Source organism: Triticum urartu, unplaced genomic scaffold (genome assembly GCF_003073215.2).
Source record: "Triticum urartu cultivar G1812 unplaced genomic scaffold, Tu2.1 TuUngrouped_contig_6186, whole genome shotgun sequence".
NCBI classification, from domain to species: Eukaryota; Viridiplantae; Streptophyta; class Magnoliopsida; order Poales; family Poaceae; genus Triticum; species Triticum urartu.
The window spans coordinates 1-9,283 of NW_024116924.1; the positions used below are offsets into that span (position 1 = coordinate 1).

The following is a 9,283-nucleotide window of genomic DNA, read 5'->3' on the forward strand; positions in this document are numbered from 1 at the left end:
CCCTCCACTGCTGACGTCCCCGAGCAGCCGAGCTCCCCTGCTTCCTCTCCGCGCCGTCCAAGGTGAGCTCCCCTGCTCCTTCTCCCTCTCCCTCCGTTACGTTCCGTACCACCGTTGAGGAAGCCCCGCTCGATCAGCGAGCTCCGGCTGCCATGGCTTCCATGGAAGCAATCTCCAAGCCGGCTCTGTTTCCCTGTTTTTTTTTTCATCAACTAGTAACCGAGGTAGCTATGTTTGTTACTACAGTACAGGCATACAATGGGCTGAAGATAATAGTTTTCTTCTTAGATAATGTGCTGATGAAACATATCATGTGTATATAAATGATAAAGAGCATCCTAGTGGCTATCTTTGTTACTAGGATTGTGATGCAACACTACATTACAAGCATACAATGGTATTAAGATTATACTACAGATAAGCTGAAAAAACAAGCACTAAAAACTAAAAAGAACTGTCTGGCTTATTACTGGAGCTTATTTTCACATGAGCTTATCTGGAGCTTATTTTCACAGGATAGCTCAAAAGAACTGGCCTCGATGGCGCTCCTCCGAGCCCTCCGGCGAGCCCTCCCGCCGCTCTACTTGCCGGAAGCGCCTCTTTCCCGGCGCGCCCCAGGCCGTTCTCCGCCGCCGTGGCCACCGCCACTGCTGTCGCACAGGCGCCGGAAATGGGCGCCAGCCTCTTCATAGGGCTCATGGAGACCAGGTTCCCCAAGCGGCGTCCAGGATTCGTGTCCCGGCGCAAGAGGGCCAGCCTGCGACCCAAAGGTATGGTGATCCCTGCCATTCCATTTTGTAGCTGTCACGATTCAAAAATCTGCATGGTTAATTTGGATTATCACCATTTTAATTGTGCGTGCCTGCTGTGCTGATTTGTGTGATTCATTCGAACTGTGCGCCGCTCTTGCAGTTTCAGTATGGTTAAAACTGCCGATGCTGCTGTTATTGGTTGGCAGGTCCACACTACTGGGTGAAGTGCAAGCCGGGGGAGCCTATCCCTTCGAGCCAGCCGAATGAGGGCAGCGTACAGGGGAGGAAGGAGAAGAAGCGGATCAAGCAGCGCAAGGACTTTATCATGGTGTGCATTTTGTTCAGTTCCCTGCAATGCTTGTTTTGATTGTGTGATGGGTTTATGCAAGGTTATCAAAATCTATCTGTGTCTCTGGAGTAGAAAAAGTAACAGGACGATGAAATTCTGAGAACAAAAGTAGTTTTAACAGGGGAATGAAATCCTGAGAACAAAAGTAGTTTTTTTATGCTACCGAGTAGTGCTAAATATCATGTTAGAATGGAACTAGCTAATCATAGGAGTGAAATGCATGGTTAGTCCATAAACTGAAATTGAAAGCACACTTTAGGCCGCAAACTCAAAATCTGCATGAATTAGGCCATAAACTGAATGAAGAGCACATTTTAGGCCAGAAACCGCTTCGGGGTGATTAAACCTGCACACGTGGCTGCCAGCTCGGCTGTGGCTGGACCGTACCCGAGTCAGAGATTTCACAGGGGGCTATTTGCAAAATGGCCACAACTGCAAAATTCCCTCTCGAGATCCCCAATTCTCTGGTCACAGGGTGGCGGCCGCGGCTCCAGAAAGAAAATAAATAAATTTCTGCACTTAAAGAAAGCAAAGAAACAAAAAAAAAACTGTTTTTGCGATGGTTTCTGTACTAATTCAGTTTGTGCACTAAAACATAGTGTATCTAAAGATTCAGTATCTAAACTAAAGAAGGTTTGTGGAACAGCTGAACTTTTAAACTTAAACGTAGATCAACAGTAAATGTTCAGTCTTTTCAGTTCCTGTACTAATTCAGTTTGTGCACTAAATTCATTGTCTGCACTAAAACAGAGTATACGTAAAGGTCCAGTATCTGAACTAGAGAAGGTTTGTGGAACAGCTGAATTTTTAAACTTAAACAGTCAGTCTTTTCAGTTCCTGTACTAATTCAGTTTGTGCACTAAAATTCATTTTTGCACTAAAACAGAGTATATCTAAAGATTCAGTTTCTGAACTATAGAAGATTTGTGGAACAACTGAATTTTTAAACTTAAACACAGATCAAAAGTAAAGGTTCAGTCTTTTCAGTTAAACAGAGATCAAATATACAATCCTTTCAGTTCAATAGAGATCAAATGTTCAGTTTTGGCCAACATACTGATCACATGTACTCAATTATTGCCGTAAAACAAATTCATATCCAGTTCTTCTACATGAACAGAGCACATGTTCAGATCAACAGAAACAGGAACAAAACCCTAGGCATGCTTCAAAAATAAGCCTCAATACCGTAATTTCGCATCATTCCATTGTCATATACTCCCTCTGTTCCCTTTTATAAGACGTTTTACACATTTCAGACACACAAAACAGTTCAAACTGGACTGGCTAAAACGTCTTATAAAAAAGAATGGAGGGAGTACATGAACGCCACTACAGAGATTATGCAGTCGACATTGATAATACTCCCTCCGTTCATGGTGGCTATGGCGTGAGGCAGAGAGAAGATGAGAAGAGGGAGACGGAAGGGGTTCGCTCCATCCGGTGCGGTAGGCGCGACTCTTTACTTTCGACAATTTTGCACATAGCCCACTGTTAAAGCTATCTCTCACAGATGCGGTCCAGTCTTAGGTGAGCTTGCAGCCATGTATGTGTGCAGGATCAGGCCCGGCCAAGCGTTTTTTGGCCTGAAGTGTGCTCTTAATTCAGTTCATGACCTAATCTGTGTAGATTTGATGGACTAAACTGTGGTTTCAATTCGAGTTAATAGACGAGTAGTCGAGTAGGTATTTTGAAAGCATTGTGCTAATACAAACACCTACATTTCTATTGACACTCTGTTCATTATTCATTCTTGCTTTTTTCCTTTTTGTGTTCTTCTCATGGGCTTGAAGCTACAAGTTTGAAGTGCGTCAGTACTTACTAGTCTCATGAAGCTTACCTTGATGGATGCTTGATAGAAAAACTTATGCTCTGTTCATATGTCTAATTAATCAATTACCCAGACCTGAATTCTATATTTATAATTATTGTTTGCTTGGGCAGGCTGAGAAGAGGAAGCGCAAAGCACAGTATTCTGTTGCTGTGAAGAGGAAGGAGGCAGAACGGATGGAAAGAAAGATGGCCGCCGTGGCAAGAGACCGGGCATGGGTGGAAAGGCTGGCAGAGCTAAAACAGATGGAGGCAGAAAAGGGAGCTGCAATGGCTTGAGGAGCTCCTCTCTCTGGAAACAAACGGCAACAGTTGTCAGCGATGCCATAGCCCTTGTGGGTGGAGCTCTGGCTGGCTGTACCCCTTCCCTCAGCAGCAATCTTCTAAAAATAAATTGCTGATTTTGTTTGTTTTAGTAGGGTGTTGTCAATTTGTCTTGATTGTAATGAAATATCGGTTTTATGTTGTGTTTAGAATAAACCAAATGATGTTAGTTGTGTGCTGGTAATCAGAAATGACATGGCAAGCAGGTGTTGAGTTTCTTCTTCTGCAGTTCTGCTTGGCATAAATAAGCTTTGTATTGATCTGATACATGTTTTGATTCGCAAGAGTGACCAGTGTTGGAAAAAAATATGTGGCATCTGATACGAGCGTAAGTGTAATGTAGAAATAATGGAAGGATTCAAACCACAGGTAATCCAGGAAACCGAAGAGGGCATTAGTCTGAATCCAACAAGTGCCAAAACAGGCAAGTGCACTATGTAGGTGTAGGATTCCACGGAAATTGCCTTTGGAGCTCGGCCTCCATGGAGGCCTCCAAATTCAAATTTCAAAATTTATCAAATTTCATATTTTTATATTTCAAAAAATTCTGAAAAAATACAGATATGCATGAAGGCATAACACACATGTGTGTAAATTTTCAGGGCAAAATACGTTGAAATGAGTGCTATGCAAAGAAGACAAAACAAAAAATGTTCATAATTTCAAATTCTGTTTAAATTTCCAAAAATATTCAGAATTTCAAAATCTGTTTAATTATTTTTTTACAAAAAACAGAATTTCAATTTTTTTAAAACAGATATTCAAATTTTGTTTAAATTTTCGAAAATGTCCAGAATTTCATTTTTTAATTTTTTTCAGAAAATGATCATAATTGAAAAGTAATATTTTTAAAAATTTAAAAATTCAAATAAATATTAAAATTTAACAAATGTTTAGAATTTAAAAACAATCACTAAACTTCAGATTTTTTTTTAAAAAAATAAAAAATATTCAGAATTTCAAATATTGTTTTAGTTAAAAAACAGTATTTCAAAATATATTTAAAATTTTAAAAATGTTCAGAATTTCAAAATTTATTTACATTTCCAAAAAATGTTTAGAATTTCAAAAATTGTTTAAACTTTCAATAAAATATGTTTAAATTTTTGTTCACGCTTTTTTTTATTTTGTTCACCATTCAAAAAAAAAACCAGAATTCAAAATTGTTCAGCATGTCAGGCTGCCAAATAAAGTCTCAGCTCAGCATGTCTCAGCACATACACCGGTGTCAAACAACAACAAATGCATTAACTCACCATGTCTTCCCTCATCATGTATCAGAGGAGAATAACTAGTCTAGGCCCATACATGCTACCAAACACACCCGATGAAACCAGCTATACCCATGGCCACCAGCAGCAGCAGAAGTACCATTAGTACACATGATCTTTAGTTTTCTTCTGTTGTAAAAGCGTGATTTGATGGGGGCACAAATCCCACCCGACCGAACAGCGTCTATGAGATTCTGTTGCAAATGAACCTTTTTCATTTTTGTTTACTTGTTGCACATAGATGTTAGCACTTGATTTTGTTCTGTTCCGCTATCGTTCATACTAGAACCTAGTCCTCTTGGCAGGGAAAAGAACATCCACACGATACATGTTCATATAACACATCTCCATATCAGCAGCCACCTGCTTGCAGACTTTTGGAAGAGAAAACAACACATATCCCCCCGCCCCTCCCCAGAAAAAACACATATACTCCCTCCGTTCGTAAATATAAGTCCTTTTAGAGATTTTAATTGGGACTATATATGAAGCAAAATGAGTGAATGTACACTCTAAAATATGTTTATATACATCCATATGTAGTTCTTATTGAAATTCCTAAAAAAAACTTATATTTAAGAACAGAGGAAGTAACATGCGTAGCTTAGCTTAATTAGTACTCCCTCGTATCAAAATAGACATATTTTGACACTATCTACTTACAACCAGCGCTAGATAGCAGCGGTAAGCTATAGCTAGTGTACCTTTTCCTTCATCATCCACATGCACATCGACGAGGCAGCATGGTCGCTGCGGGTAAGACGAAGCCGTACGAGGTGAAAGAACCGCAAAAGAGCAAATGTATACAAGCTACACTATTTTTGAAGATTTTGAAAAGTTGCAATAGTTGAGCGTTTCTAACCAGGGCACACATTCCTCACAAGACCAAAAGATGTCAACATAACGTGTCACCAAAGTTGACGGGAGCACAAAAGATAAAAATTGAAGAACACTTGACCAAACCGCAGGAGCGGTTGCTCCAGGAGACCAGAAGAAAACAACGCTTGATCTGTGTTGGGCGTGTCAGGCATAGCAGCCACGACTAACACCTGGGATATCGTAACGAAGCTTCATCTATTCCATGCACCGGCGGAGCTTAGTTGAGTTCAAGATGGAAAAAATAATAAGGGTCTTACTTGAAGAAAATCTAGTGTTTTGCCCCCTCAGATATCCAAATTTTGTATTTCGGCACCCTAGATAGTCTCGCCAAGCTCCGCCACTGATTCTGCAAAACAGTCTTCATTATCGAGACCGGGTCGCCAAAAACACATAAATCTGACAAGCCAGAAACAAATACCGCACTAGAACGATTGTCCGTGTTTTGCCCATTCTTGAATGACAACCAGTTCAACGGTTGTTTTGAGGCAGGAAAAACTCGTCTTATCTGTTCGTTTCTTAGTCAAACAAAATCGCCAGCCTTACCGATAATGCAAAATGCTAATACTCTGTGATGTTCAATATTTTTTTTTGATGATATGCACATCATGTTTCCATCCTATATATATGCACATCAGGGTCGTGCTATTCGTCACCCTGGGTGAGGAATAGTTATTCTTCACCCCCCTCTATTTTACCATCAATGCACCGTAATTTTACGTCCGTAAGTTTTGTCTTATTTCCGACGTAAAAAGAGACCGTAAGAAAATATATAATCGCCGTAAAAAATATTTTATGTTATGTAAAATTACAAACGTAAAAACATAGTCTAAAATACACATAAACAGTAAATTTTCTTGTCTTATCACCTATATTTTTATTTTCTTATGTCAAATTTTACGTAGTGAATCAATAGGAATGTAACTATTTGAATTCCAAACGTACTTTAATTATAAAATAATCGTAAAATTACCTCGGGTGAGGAATAATTTATTCTGCACCCTTGCGTTTTGTATGTTGTATGTACTATCTATCGAAACCGAGAGTATGTACGTGTAGTATGTAGTATATAACAATTATTAGGTAGTATATATACTATTTTCTAGGTACTATGTACCATATTTTGAGTATGCTCTTTTTTACGTATAAATATGTACGTATTTCACAAATATAACAAAAACTATGGGCTCATATGCAATTTTTTCATTTAACTTGCATTGAAATATTTTAGATATAATATATGAACATATTTAAAATAATAAAATAGTATATATAATACCACATGATAGTATATGAGATATGTGGGGTAACGGGTAACTACCATCGGGTGGTAGGATGGATTTTCCCTATATCAATGTCCAAAAGAAAATGTCCCACCCCACTGGTCGGTCACACCGGCCACAGCAGACAAAAATATAGCACAATCAAGCATATGCCTGAACAACGTGCAAAACTTCTGGTTAATTAGCTAGACTCCTCATATTAAACCACACAAAGGTCCCATGCATTGCATATGCATTTTGCACGACTAAGGCCACTAGTGCAGAACCGGGCTTTAGTCCCGGTTCATAAAGGCGTTTAGTGCCGGTTCCATAACCGGCACTAAAGGGTGGGCACTAAAGGCCCCCCCTAGTACCGGTTCGGTACGAACCAGCGCTAAAGTGCCACCACGTGGCACGAGCCAGGCCACGGGTGCGGTAGATCATTAGTACCGGTTGGTAACACCAACCGGTACTAAATATTTGTGGGTTTTCGTTTTATTTTTTATTTTTCCTTTAAATTTGTGTTATTAATTTAATTTAAGATTGTTTTACGTTATAATGAGTTGTTAAATCATTAGGTGAAAGTACCGCAGATTAGTTTCGACTGGATGCATATGTGGATCCTAGCTAGCTGAGTGATCAAGTATATGCCATATATCCATATATATTACTTGATCACAAGTAATATGAATATGGCATATATATACTTGATCACTTAGCTAGGATCCATCCAGTTCAAACTAATTTGCGGTTTCTTTCATAAATGATATATATAATAACTCATCATCATCACCATCATCACATATTAATATATAAACTCTTGCATCATATCATCACCAACAACAGTATATACTAGCTAGCTAAAAATCATCGTAGTCATCATTACCACTATTTAATCATCATAGTCATTACCGCTATCTAATCACCACCAACACTAGCTTAAAGAAGAAACATTCACTTGCATCAGAAGCAAAGATATCATCGAGTTCAACATGGCCATGATATTATAAGCGTTCATAACAAGCAAATCACTCTTTGAGATTAACTTCAGGACGAGAATACAGACATGAGAGGACAAGTACTAAGAGCATGAACTAGCTAAATCACTCTTGCTGCTCCCTCTCAGGTAAAATAGCATAGAACATGTATAGCTCTCCTGATTCACCATACTGGAGCATGGAGATGAATCTGTCTCCTAATCGTGGGATGCGCTTCTCCTTGCTGCCCCCTAGTACTTCTCTGGGATCGTTAACAATTTTGCTCCAATCTTTCACTATTAAGCATTCATCGCTTTCAGAAATCCTGAATGCACTCATGTGCAATGTAGGATATCTTGGTCGTAAGCTAACCATTGACATGCGACCTTTTGTCTCGATCCACTGAGGCACAACTGTCATTGGGAGTCCCTGTTGAAGAACATCGTATAGTAATTAATATATTTAGCAATGAAAGTTTAGCTTCAAAAATAATGTATGCAAAAGATGCGCTAAGGACAAATAGTAAACATCTTACCATCTTTCCATTATAGATGTGACCGTAGTTTAATACGATCACTATTGGTCGCACGTTTTGAGTACTAACATTTCTAAGTGCAGGAAGAAAATTTGTCTTGACAGTATGAAGATCCTCAAGCCATGAAACATAATGACTTATCTCCTCGCAGTTTAGTTCAGCCCCGGGACAGTAGTAGTTCCTGTCTACCAAGCGCCGGACATGTTTGCTTGAACCGAAATAAGCTGACAATAGAAATTAGTTGTCAACTATTTTTGAATAAACAATATCAAATACATAAACATGGTTGAGAAAAACTCACATAATGGTAGAACTGGAGGCGTATGCACATCGACCCAGATGTCTCTATTACCTTCAATATCATCTTCGGACGAATATCAAAGGTGATAACCATATCAGGCTCAAATGCATAAGCCTTGCATAGTGCTTGCCAAGTTTTGCATTCAAAATGTGTGTATATGTCTGCATTGTATAATTTGACGTTGAAAGTATACCCATGCTTGGTCTTCAAGTAAACTCTCTTTACCTCCATACCATTCATCGCACTGAAACTTATCTTATCCAAGACAAAAATTCGAGCATGGCAGGGGATGCGCTAGTAGAATAGTGAAAATTTAAAATTATAAGTTGAAGCAAATGAAGCATAAGTCATGCTTTATTACGAACAAATACTTGCCGTTGTGACTTACTGTATCCACTTCGAATGTCTCGTCCAGCTGATGCTGAAGCGACTATTATCAACAAGGAAATTTTTGTCGCACAGGCCGCGTTGGTCTTCACAGTGTTCGCACATAATGAAATCTTTTTCATCGTCAGACGACATTTCCAATGTTCATATAGGTGAAACATTAAACACTTACTATCTAGCATTAATTAATATCTAGCTAATTATAATATTCATCTAACATTTGACATTAATATCTAACATATATTTCTATCTAATTCATCTAACATTTGACATTAATCTAACATTTATATAAACTAAAAATATATAAAAAAACAGAAAAAATCATTAACAAATAACAGAAAAAATCATTAACATTAATTAACATCTAGCTAGTTAAGTTCTATATATAGGTGAAACATTACTAGTTTTATTATTTCAAC

At 38.5% G+C, this 9,283-nt stretch overlaps 1 pseudogene; it reads left to right on the top strand.

Moving 5' to 3' along the window:
- On the top strand, positions 1 to 3,475 carry LOC125530261 (annotated as a pseudogene).
- Positions 3,476 to 9,283: the final 5,808 nt, after the last annotated feature.